We start from the raw sequence: 12653 nt of genomic DNA on the forward strand, positions 1-12653 counted from the left end.
CGAGATCCAGATCGAGCTCCCAGGCGCGGGGAGAGACCGTCCGTTTTTTCTTCGTGTGAGGGGTTGTCGTACGGTTCTTTTTCGCGAGGGCGGTCATCATCTGTTTCTTTTTCTCGCGCGAGGGGGCATCGTTCTTGGTGCGAGGGAGGTGGAAGGAGGACGAAAAAAACCCCGAACGAAGGTGGTGGGACGAAAAAAAACCTGGACGCAACGCAATCTACCAACTGCTCTATTAGGAATAGAAATTGTTGTTTTTTGTTCCCACGGTCCTACCTATTAAAAATATGGTCAAGCAAAGAAACAGGGAGAGTCAAACAGAGACCTACATTTTTTATGGTCAAGCAAGGAAAAAAGAGAGTCAAACAGAGACGAAAAGAGTTTTTTTTTAGTAAAGGTTGAAAGGAAAAGAGTAGTCGTGATAAACCGAGCCGACATAGTTCGGTCGCATAACAGCCCACTACGATAACTTAATAGGCCGAGTGCTTAAGATACATAGCCCAGTAGGCCCACGTTCGAAAACCCTAGATGTTCCGCGGCACCTATATATACACCAGCCGTAGGGATAAGGAAGCATCGCCCAGCCCCCACCGCCCGCCGCCTTCGGTTTGTTTCTTGAGCTCGAGTTTTCGATTTGCTTCTCCCCGTATTGCTTCGTCCAAATCTTCCCTTTCTTCCTTGCGGGTTTAGTAGTTTGACGAGTTCTTGGTTGGGGATCCATGGAAGCAAGTGATGATGGCAAGACAGGGACATCAGAACCCTTCGGGGTTATGACAGACTACGTCTATAATGGGAATCTCTCTGATGTTTTCGATTTCCCAAGCCAGATAGATATGTTTGAGTTGCTATAGTTGTTTCTTTCAGATCTGCTCTTTTGGGTTTGCTCGTATTCTTTCGAATCCTCTTTCTCGTTCGAGGCAGTTCAGATCTTGGATGGGAATCCGTGAAGCAGGTGATGACAATCAGACAGGGACATCAGAACCATCTAATGGTTATGATATACCAAGTCTATAATGGGAATCTCTCTGATGTTTCTGTTTTCCAAGTCGATTCCAGTTTTTGATTCGTTTTTTCATGGGATTTGATTGGCTGCCGATGATGCATAAAAATGCACGTATTATCGGATTGTTCCATGACGATCAAACACATTGTCACTACCACTGAGGCAGCTACTTCCAAGTTAATGGCTATTATTCTGATTTCTATTTTCTGGCTTTTTTGATTCGTGGATTGGGGCGAACTGCCTGTGATGGTGTTAAATATACTTTGCAGCTTCAGCTATGAAAAGAACCTACAATCTGAGGCTTTTGCATCCAATCCATTGTTTAACACTCAATCTGTTTTACCCTTTTTACCTAGTTTGGATCTTCTCTTGATTTAGGAGATCAACGAATATACTGGTCCTGGTACTTAAAACACCTAAAAATTGGGAGCGGTTCACCTGTTAATTACTATTAAAATAATTGGTAACTAGGTTCATGGAATTCCTCGGCACTCAGATTATCTATGGCTTCAGTGTTCATCTGTACTTCCACAATTTTCCCAGGATTTTGCTCCCCATATCTCTGATGGCTATACCCTTTCTATTGACCCTGCCGTTGTCTTTGTGTCTCTGCCTCCCGCAGCGCAGTTTTTCTGCTGTCGCTTGAGCAGAACGACCAGGACCGCAATCCTCGCGCAGGCCTAAGAAAATGAAAAATATGCTAAACTAAAGCAAAAATAATAGAGATCCTAATACAGACGTCTTGCTTACATCCCTGGGCTTTCTGAGCCGACTGTTCTTTCTGACCCGGGATCCGCCTCTGTAGACGACCAGCTGCAGTTTGCCTACATCCCTGGGCTGCCCAGCTTCATTGCGTGAGTGCCTCTCCAGCGCTGTCTTTGTTAGGTCCAGTAGCGGTAGTTTCAGCCTGCAGTGTTGTAACGTTTAAAATGTTCAAGGACACATTGTGAAGTTTAAGATACTGTAATCGACTGTTCTATGTTATATAGTGGAACCGTCAATTAATGATCATCAGTCTGAAGCATCGTGTTATATAGTGGGAATCGGTTGGAGGTTGTATGATGTCCTGACGAGGTGTTCCCTTCTTGGTTTGCTGTCCTTTGGCGGCTCTGCTGACTGAGAGTTTTGTCATTGATCTGTTTGTTGGGATCTATTTGTTGTCCTTGGGCGCCATGTTCTTGTTGTTAATCATTGATGCAGAGCTTGGATCATTGATGCAGAGCTTGGATCTATTGACGGGGAGTTTCTTTGTCGTCGATCACAGGATGCACCTCATAGTCGGCAATAGAACTCCTCAGAAGACGGATATGGCAGCCTTGGGGAAAGCACAGAGGAAAAATATGGTACTCTAGAGGAAGACTCAGAAGAAGATTCATACGGCGAATACGAGATGCCAGAGTATACCTGGCCAAACCCTTGGCTGGGTTGGGCCTAGCCAAGCCTGAGGCAAAAAACCTGGGCCTGGCTGGGCAATTGTGCTTGGTTTTTGGGCCCAAGCCCGGGCTGAGTATGTAAAAGCCTGCCGGGCGCAAAAACGGTGGGCCCGAGCCCGACCTAAGAGTAGCGTCGGGCCAGGTCAACCGGGTTCGGCTTCCTATGGCGAGGACTATCCCAGAGGAAGATTCCATACGGGACAGGTCCGAGTGAAGAGAAAAAAAAGCCATACGGGACTCCAAATATTTTTTGGAGATATTCATTTTAGCAGATAAGATATTAGTTGGCTGTTTCATACCGCTAGAAAGATAAAAAAAGATTCTAAGGAATAAAAAAAAGGAAAAATTGGGGCTATGTTCAATGGAAAAAAATTCTCAAGAGCAGGAGAAGGGTTTTGTTTCCATTTGCCCTACACGGCATATAAAATGGATGACGGAAGAAATTTAGCTTTACACTTTTCTCACAGGATCTCTTGAAGAAGAAAATAATCATCAAATTTGATTTGTCAGTTTTATTTCTTAAGAAATATCAAGTTAACTGAAAGATTTTATCACAATCAATTTGTTACCTACCTTGGCATATGAAATGGATGAAGGAAGAATTTTAGCAACACATTTGCCACAAGATCCAATATCAATTCTTTTTATTCCAAGGTGAAGATTAAATCACTTAGCCAACATCCAGAAGCATCCCAATGTTGGGCCCTTAGGCCCTATTGTAGCTATTTCTAAAAGAAAAGGCCGGTGCTCCCCTTGTTGAGGTAAGAGCACTTTGTTGAATCAAAATAAAGAATACCATTCTTTGATGATTTTGTCGGCATCCAACTGTTCTCAAATTGGTTTATTCAAGAATTCAAAACATCTGAATGTGATAAAAGAATAGAATCCAAGAATTCCTATTCGAGAAATTTTTGGGCCCTTAAGCGCTATTGTAGCTTTATGTCGCATTTTTCTTCATTTTACCATTTACTAACGCATTTTGGGCCTTTAGGCGCTATTGTAGCTATTTCTAAAGAGTTTAAAACAAACCTTCCAAGCACTTAAAGAACTTAAATACTCTTTAATAGATGAAAAGAAAAGGATCTCTAATTTTGATAGTAACATAATGTTGGATCCATTCCTTTTGAATTGTTATTGTGCTGGAACTATGGTGACATCCAGAAGTAATGGGGGACAGATGTGGTTTTCCTGTTTGAACACAGTTAAGACAGAAAAGTTGAGGTAAAAACTTAAGATGGACATGGTGAAAATTCATGAGAGTGCGGCGCAAGCGGTGGCTTGCTCATGTTTTGGCATAACCCGATTACCATCCAAGGACAAGAGGAAAAATTTCATTGATGTGCTAGTGGGTAGCTTGTCGGGGGAGACGTGGAGATTTACAAGCTTCTATGGGGAGCCAAAGTTGGAAGGTAAGCACCTGTCTATCTTAGTACTCTCTATCTGCAGATTCGTGTACCGTGGCTAGTTGCAGGTGATTTTAATGAGATTATATTCTCATGAAAAGGAGGGAGGGGTGCCACGGCCGATGAGTATGATGGAGAGATTCGGAGATGCTTTAGTAATATGTGAGTTGGAAGATATGGGGTCCTCAGGAGATCAATTCACTTGGCGAAAGAGGAGGTTATGTGAATATCTTGATAAGGCTATGTGTAATGGGCAATTTCATGATCTCTTTCCGCATGCTAAGGTGGTTAATGCAGCACACATAAAATCTGACCATCGACTGGTCTTTGTGGACATAGAGGGCGATGTGCCAGGTGACTAGCAGCGCGTGTATGTGAAGAAATTTGAGGCAAGGTGGCTAGTGGAGGGGAATATTATGTAGCTAGTAACAGATGCATGGGAGCACACGAATCCTGCGACATCTTTGTCAGCGCGTACGATAGTTGTTCATGCAGCCATGCATGACTGAGATAGGGAGATCCTAAAGGCATGACTAGGATAGAGAGATCCTGAAGGCGCCTCATCGCTGCCTGAGCTCAAGGTTGAGTTGGAATAGCTGCGGTTGGACCCCCTCACTGACGAGGTGGCGAATAGGCAGCAATAACTACTCATTGAAATAGAGGAAAACTTGGAAATGGGCGAAATTTATTGGGTACATGGGAGTCGTGCGAATTGGCTGAAGTTTGGCGCTAGGAATACCGATTTCTTTAACAATTTTGCAGCAACTCGTAAGAAGACGAATCATATCAGGAAACTGTTGGATGAATAAGGAGTTTGGAGAGAAGATAATGAGTCGATGAGTAGCTTAGCGAATACTTTTAGAACCTTTTCTCTTCAAAAATTAATGTATCGAACGAGGATGTTTTAAATAAAGTAAAAAACGGTGTTACAAGCTACATGAATGAGTCTCTGCTTGCTCCTTATACTGAGGATGAAGTCAAAAAAGTATTATTCAGTATAGGTGATTTGAAGGCTCTGGGTCTAGACGGTCTACACGCCATCTTCTACAAGAAATTCTGGTCGGTCCTTGGAGGAGATTTGGTGAAGGAAGTGCTTGAGGCCATTAATACAGAAGTCATTCCGAATGGGTGGAATTCCACAATGATTTCCAAAAGTGGATAATCCAGAGAAGATTTCAGAATTCAGGCCCATCAGTTTATGCAACATGGTGTAAAGGTAATCTTAAAGATGTTGGCAATGAGACTAAAGTTACTACTCAAAGTGCCCAGTTCGCACGAGTTGCTGCAAATATTCTACAACTATGTTCGCAACTATGTAACAGTTTCCTGATATGATTTGTCTTCTTACGAGTTGCTGCAAAATTGTGCCTAGGCCTGGCTGGGCAGTTGTGCCTGGTTTTTGGGCCCAAGCCCGGGCTGAGTATGTAAAAGCCTGTCGGGCGCAAAAACGATGGGCCCGAGCCCGACCTAAGAGTAGCGTCGGGCCAGGTCAACCGGGTTCGGCTTCCTATGGCGAGGACTATCCCAGAGGAAGATTCCATCTTAAATATAGAGGGTTTGATTGAACATTGAGGAACAAAAGAATTTATTGGAGGTTTTTTTTTCATTCTTCAAGAACATCATATCTTGGCGAGATTTGACAATAGTATTATTGGAGTGGATACACACACAAAAAAAATACAAGAAGTCAACTACGTGGACTGGTCCGAGTGAAGAGAAAAAAAAGCCATACGGGACTCCAAATATTTTTTGGAGATATTCATTTTAGCAGATAAGATATTAGTTGGCTGTTTGATACCGCTAGAAAGACAAAAAAAGATTCTAAGGAATAAAAAAAGGAAAAATTGGGGCTATGTTCAATGGAAAAAAATTCTCAAGAGCAGGAAAAGGGTTTTGTTTCCATTTGCCCTACACGGCATATGAAATGGATGAAGGAAGAAATTTAGCAACACTTTTCCCATAGGATCTCTTGAAGAAGAAAATAATCACCAAATTCGATTTGTCAATTTTATTTCTTAAGAAATATCAAGTTAACTGAAAGATTTTATCACACAATCAATTTGTTACCTACCTTGGCATATGAAATGGATGAAGGAAGAATTTTAGCAACACATTTGCCACAAGATCTAATATCAATTCTTTTTATTCCAAGGCGAAGATTGAATCACTTAGCCAACATCCAGAAGCATCCCAATGTTGGGCCCTTAGGCCCTATTGTAGCTATTTCTAAAAGAAAAGGCCGGTGCTCCCCTTGTTGAGGTAAGAGCACTTTGTTGAATCAAAATAAAGAATACCACTCTTTGATGATTTTGTCGGCATCCAACTGTTCTCAAATTGGTTTATTCAAGAATTCAAAACATCCGAATGTGATAAAAGAATGGAATCCAAGAATTCCTATTCGAGAAATTTTTGGGCCCTTAAGCGCTATTGTAGCTTTATGTCGCATTTTTCTTCATTTTACCATTTACTAACGCATTTTGGGTCTTTAGGCGCTATTGTAGCTATTTCTAAAGAGTTTAAAACAAACCTTCCAAGCACTTAAAGAACTTAAATACTCTTTAATAGATGAAAAGAAAAGGATCTCTAATTTCGATAGTAACATAATGTTGGATCCATTCCTTTTGAATTGTCATTGTGCTGGAACTATGGTGACATCCAGAAGTAATGGGGGACAGATGTGGTTTTCCTGTCTGAACACAGTTAAGACAGAAAAGTTGAGGTAAAAACTTAAGATGGACATGGTGAAAGTTCATGAGAGTGCGGCGCAAGCGGTGGCTTGCTCATGTTTTGGCATAACCCGATTACCATCCAAGGACAAGAGGAAAAATTTCATTGATGTGCTAGTGGGTAGCTTGTCAGGGGAGACATGGAGATTTACAAGCTTCTATGGGGAGCCAAAGTTGGAAGATAAGCACCTGTCTATCTCAGTACTCTCTATCTGCAGATTCGTGTACCGTGGCTAGTTGCAGGTGATTTTAATGAGATTATATTCTCATGAAAAGGAGGGAGGGGCGCCACGGCCGATGAGTATGATGGAGAGATTCGGAGATGCTTTAGTAATATGTGAGTTGGAAGATATGGGGTCAATTCACTTGGCGAAGGAGGAGGTTATGTGAATATCTTGATAAGGCTATGTGTAATGGGCAATTTCATGATCTCTTTCCGCATGCTAAGGTGGTTAATGCAGCACACATAAAATCTGACCATCGACTGGTCTTTGTGGACATAGAGGGCGATGTGCCAGGTGACCAGCATCGCGTGTATGTGAAGAAATTTGAGGCAAGGTGGCTAGTGGAGGGGAATATTATGTAGCTAGTAACAGATGCATGGGAGCACACGAATCCTGCGACATCTTTGTCAGCGCGTACGATAGTTGTTCATGCAGCCATGCATGACTGAGATAGGGAGATCCTAAAGGCATGACTAGGATAGAGAGATCCTGAAGGCGCCTCATCGCTGCCTGAGCTCAAGGTTGAGTTGGAATAGCTGCGGTTGGACCCCCTCATTGACGAGGTGGCTAATAGGTAGCAATAACTACTCATTGAAATAGAGGAAAACCTGGAAATGGGCGAAATTTATTGGGTACATGGGAGTCGTGTGAATTGGCTGAAGTTTGGCGCTAGGAATACCAATTTCTTTAACAATTTTGCAGCAACTCGTAAAAATTTGCCAAAAGTATGTAAAAGTGAGACTGAAAGTGCTTTTGTTCCTGGACGTATCATCACTGGCAATGTTATAGCGGCATATAAGTGCTTACACACAATGAAAAAAGGAACAAAAGGAAAGTTTGGGACTTGTGCTGTTAAATTGGATATGCACAAAGCTTACAACCGTGTTGAATGGGTTTTTCTGGAGGCTTTTCTTGGGAAGCTTGGTTTTGATCCTAGATGGATCCAATTATTAATGTCATGTGTTAGATCAGTGGAGTACAAGGTACGCTTTAGTTCAAATGAGACCCTTCCTTTTTCACCGACTAGAGGGTTGAGGCAAGGAGATCCCCTATCACCCTACCTCTTCCTATTTTGTGACGAAGGTTTATCGACTTTGATTGCTCATGAAGATTCAGTGGGTGCATTAAATGGTGTTTAGGTGTGTCAAGATTACCCAACAATTCCCCATTTACCATTCACTAACGATTCTCTTATCCTAATGAGAGCGGATTCTGCAAATGCTACATCTCTTAAACGGGTATTGGACGACTATAGTGCGGTATCCGGGCAAATGCTAAGCGAGGCCAAGTGCTCAATTTTTTTAGTCCAAATATGGATGTGGAAGTGAAGGCTCAAGTACGTCAGACCTTGAATATAATGACGGAATCCCTCTCAGAAAAATACCTAGGACTACCTTCCATGATTGGGGTAGACAGGCTTGATTGTTTCAAACATATCATTGAAATAATTCTGGCAATGGTCAATGGATGGAAGGAAAGAGCCCTCTCTTATGGAGGGTAAGGAAGCTTTGTTGAAATCGGTGGCCCAAGCCACGCCAACATATGCGATGGGTGTTTTCAAATTCACCAAAAAAATCTGCAAGGGGATCACTGATGCAATGTCACAATATTGGTGGGGTGATGAGGAGAACTAGCGAAGGATGCATCGGTTTGCGTGGTGGAAAATGTGTGTGCCAAAAGAGAGGTGGTATGGGGTTCAGAGATGTGCATAGTTTTAATCTAGCAATGCTAGCTAAGCAATGTTGGAAGCTGATTGAAAATTATGATTCACCCTATGCAAGAGTATTGAGAGCAAGATACTATTTGAGTGGTGACTTGTTAAACTATGAATTGAAAAAAGGGTCATCCTATGTGTGGTGATGTATTTGGTCAGGCATCCAAACATTCAAGAAAGGATGTATCTGGAGAGTGGGAGATGGAGCAAAGATCAACATCTAGAATGATTGTTGGATACACTAGGCGAGGTAGCCAACTCTTGACCAAAGTGTGTGATCTAATCGACCCAACTATGGGTAAGTGGGACGAGATGCTAATTCGAGAGAGCTTCTTGAAATAGAAGCGGAGAGAATATTGCAAATTCCAATTTTCCATCAGGAGACAGAAGCTTTTGTGGCTTGGCATTCGACGGAAAATGGTAGATTTTCTGTAAGTTCAGCGTACTACAAACAGTGGGAATAGTATGTTGCCGCTGAGAATCATGGTACAAATCAGAATAGCTCCTCTTTCCTTCCTATTTGGCGCAAGCAATGGAGTTGAAGCTTCCGGGGAAGATTAAAAATTTTGTTTGGAGGTGCTTGCATAATGCTATTCCGACAACGTCTTGGTAAACCGCCACATCGGCTCAAATTCAGAATGCCCAATCTATAATGCCTGGGCGGAGGATATAGCGCATGTGTTGTTTAAATGTGGTAGAGCCAATGCAGTATGGAACTCGCTGGGCATCAGAGGAGAGGTGGACTTTGCATGGCGGTTGGACCGGTCGGGGCCAGCTGATACGTCTCCGTCGTATCTATAATTTTTGATTGTTCCATACCAATATTCTACAACTTTTACATACTTTTGGCAAATTTTTACACTATTTTTGGGACTAACATATTGATCTAGTGCCCAGTGCCAGTTCCTGTTTGTTGCATATTTTTTGTTTCGCAGAAAATCCATATCAAACGGAGTCCAAACGAGATAAAAACTTACAGAGATTTTTTTGAAATATATGTGAATTTTGGGAACTGGAATCAACGAGAGACGATGCCCGAGGGGCCCATGAGGGGGAGGGGCGGGCCCCAGGGGGTAGGGCGCGCCGTGGGCCCTCGTGGCCACTCCGTAAGGCGGTTGGTGCCCTTCTTTTGCCGCAAGAAAGCCAATATCCGTATAAAAACCGTGTCCAAATTTCAGCCCAATCGGAGTTACGGATCTCCAGGAATTTAAGAAACGGTGAAAGGGCAGAATCGGGGAACGCAGAAACAGAAGGAAACAGAGAGAGAGAGAGATCCAATCTCGAAGGGGCTCTCGCCCCTCCGCCGCCATGGAGGCCATGGACTGATACGTCCATTTTGCATCATGCTTTTATACCGATATTTATTGCATTATGGGCTGTTATTACACATTATGTCACAATACTTATGCCTATTCTCTCTTATTTTACAAGGTTTACATGAAGAGGGAGAATGCCGGCAGCTGGAATTCTGGGCTGGAAAGGGAGCAAATATTAGAGACCTATTCTACACAGCTCCAAAAGTTCTGAAACTTCACGGAAGTTATTTTTGGAATTAATAAAAATACTGGCGAAAGAATCCACCAGAGGGGCCCACACCCTGGCCACGAGGGTGGGGGCACGCCCTAGCCTCTTGGGCGCGCCCCCCTGCCATGTGGGTCCCCTGGCAGGCCTCCGGTGCCCATCTTCTGCTATATGAGGTCTTTTACCCTGGAAAAAAAATCATAAGCAAGCTTTCGGGAAGAAACTCCGCCACCACGAGGCGGAACCTTGGCGGAACCAATCTAGGGCTCCGGCAGAGCTGTTGTGGCGGGGAAACTTCCCTCCGGGAGGGGGAAATCATCGCCATCGTCATCACCAATAATCCTCTCATCGGGAGGGGGTCAATCTCCATCAACATCTTCACCAGCACCATCTCCTCTAAAACCGTTCATCTCTTATATCCAATCTTTGTCCCAAAGCCTCAGGTTGGTACCTGTGGGTTGCTAGTAGTGTTGATTACTCCTTGTAGTTGATGCTAGTTGGTTTATTTGGTGGAAGATCATATGTTTAGATCCGTTATGCATATTGATACCCCTCTGATTATGAACATGAATATGATTTCTGAGTAGTTACGTTTGTTCCTGAGGACATGCATGGGAGAAGTCTTGCTATAAGTAGTCATGTGAATTTGATATTCGTTAGGTATTTTGATGAGATGTATGTTGTCTCTCCTCTAGTGGTGTTATGTGAACGTCGACTACAAGACACTTCACCATTATTTGGGCCTAGAGGAAGGCATTGGGAAATAATAAGTAGATGATGGGTTGCTAGAGTGGCAGAAGCTTAAACCCTAGTTTATGAGTTGCTTCGTAAGGGGCTGATTTGGATCCATATGTTTCATGCTATGGTTAGGTTTACCTTAATACTTATTTTGTAGTTGTGGATGCTTGCAATAGGGGTTAATCATAAGTGGGATGTTTGTCCAAGAAAGGGCAGCACCCAAGCACCGGTCCACCCACATACCAAATTATCAAAGTAACGAACACGAATCATATGAGCGTGATGAAAACTAGCTTGACGATAATTCCCATGTGTCCTCGGGAGCGCTTTTCTCTATATAAGAGTTTGTCCAGACTTGTCCTTTGCTACAAAAAGGATTGAGCCATCTTTCTGCACCTTATTTACTTTCATTACTTGTTACCCATTACAAATTACCTTATCACAAAACTATTTGTTACCGATAATTTCAGTGCTTGCAGAGAATACCTTACTGAAAACCGCTTGTCATTTTCTTCTGCTCCTCGTTGGGTTCAACACTCTTACTTATCGAAAGGACTATGATAGATCCCCTATACTTGTGGGTCATCAAGACTCTTTTCTGGCGCCGTTGCCGGGGAGTGAATGCGCCTTTGGTAGGTGGAATTTGGTAAGGAAAAATTTATATAGTGTGCTGAAATTTACTGTCACCTGTTACTATGGAAAGTAATCCTCTGAGGGGCTTGTTCGGGGTATCTTCACCCCGACCAGTAGAGCAAAGAGTTGCTCCTCAACCTAATGAACCTACTGAAAATGTTTACTTTGAAATTCCTTCGGGTATGATAGAGAAACTGCTAGCTAATCCTTTCACAGGTGATGGAACATTACATCCCGATTTGCACCTAATCTATGTGGATGAAGTTTGTGGATTATTTAACCTTGCAGGTATGCTCGAGGATGTTATCAAGAAGAAGTTCTTCCCTTTATCTTTGAAGGGAGAGGCATTGACATGGTTTAGGCTATGTGATGATATGGGATCATGGAACTACAACCGATTGAAATTGGAATTTCATCAGAAGTTTTATCCTAGGCCACCGGTGAGGGTTCCCCCCTCCGGCAGGGTGCTGGAATGGGCTCCCGAGAGGTTTTTGGTGGCTACAGAGGCTTGCGGCGGCGGAACTCCTGATCTAATCTCTATTCTGAAAGTTTTAGGATACGTAGGTATATATGGGTGCAGGGAGTACGTCGGTGGAGCTTCGGGGGCCCCACGAGGCAGGGGGGCGCGCCTTAGGGGGTGGGCGCGCCCCCCACCCTCGTGAGCACCTCCCTTAGCTCCTGACGTGGGGTCCAAGTCCATCCGGTAGCTTTCCTTCCAAAAATAACTTCTCCAGTTGATTTCGTTCCGTTTCGACTCCGTTTGATATTCCTTTTCTTCGAAACACTGAAATAGGCAAAAAACAGCAAATCTGGGCTGGGCCTCCGGTTAATAGGTTAGTCTCAAAAATAATATAAAAGTGTATAATAAAGCCCAATATTGCCCAAAACAGTAGATAATATAGCATGGAGCAATCAAAAATTATAGATACGTTGGAGACGTATCAGAGGGCAAGAGTGACAGAAGCTTCAACCTAGCATAGAAATTGATGCATACGGGATTGAAGGGGGACCAATATATCTTAATGCTATGGTTGAGTTTTACCTTAATGAACGTTAGTAGCTGCAGATGCTTGCTAATAGTTCCAATCATAAGTGCATAGAATTCGAAGTCAGGGATGACATGCTAGCAGTGGCCTCTCCCACATAAAACTTGCTATCGGTCTAGTAAAGTAGTCAATTGCTTAGGGACAATTCCACAACTCCTACCACCACTTTTCCACACTCGCTATACTAGCTTTATTGCTTCTTTACCTAAAACATC

The 12653-nt window shown here is 43.0% G+C and overlaps 3 non-coding genes and 1 pseudogene across 3 annotated transcripts; all 4 read left to right on the forward strand.

The window, feature by feature from the left end:
* The first annotated feature begins 719 nt into the window (after positions 1 to 719).
* On the forward strand, positions 720 to 808 carry LOC123109315 (uncharacterized; annotated as a pseudogene).
* Positions 809 to 942: 134 nt separating this feature from the next.
* On the forward strand, positions 943 to 1032 carry LOC123109319 (small nucleolar RNA R44/J54/Z268 family). The gene has a single exon (XR_006452560.1). It is a non-coding gene; the product is annotated as a small nucleolar RNA R44/J54/Z268 family (small nucleolar RNA).
* A 55-nt stretch (positions 1033 to 1087) lies between these two features.
* Positions 1088 to 1165, forward strand: LOC123109418 (small nucleolar RNA snoR122). Its single transcript, XR_006452647.1, has one exon. It is a non-coding gene; the product is annotated as a small nucleolar RNA snoR122 (small nucleolar RNA).
* A 69-nt stretch (positions 1166 to 1234) lies between these two features.
* LOC123109308 (small nucleolar RNA Z267) lies at positions 1235 to 1307 on the forward strand. The gene has a single exon (XR_006452553.1). It is a non-coding gene; the product is annotated as a small nucleolar RNA Z267 (small nucleolar RNA).
* Positions 1308 to 12653: the final 11346 nt, after the last annotated feature.

The sequence above is a fragment of the Triticum aestivum genome, chromosome 5A, assembly GCF_018294505.1.
Source record: "Triticum aestivum cultivar Chinese Spring chromosome 5A, IWGSC CS RefSeq v2.1, whole genome shotgun sequence".
Classification (NCBI taxonomy): Eukaryota; Viridiplantae; Streptophyta; class Magnoliopsida; order Poales; family Poaceae; genus Triticum; species Triticum aestivum.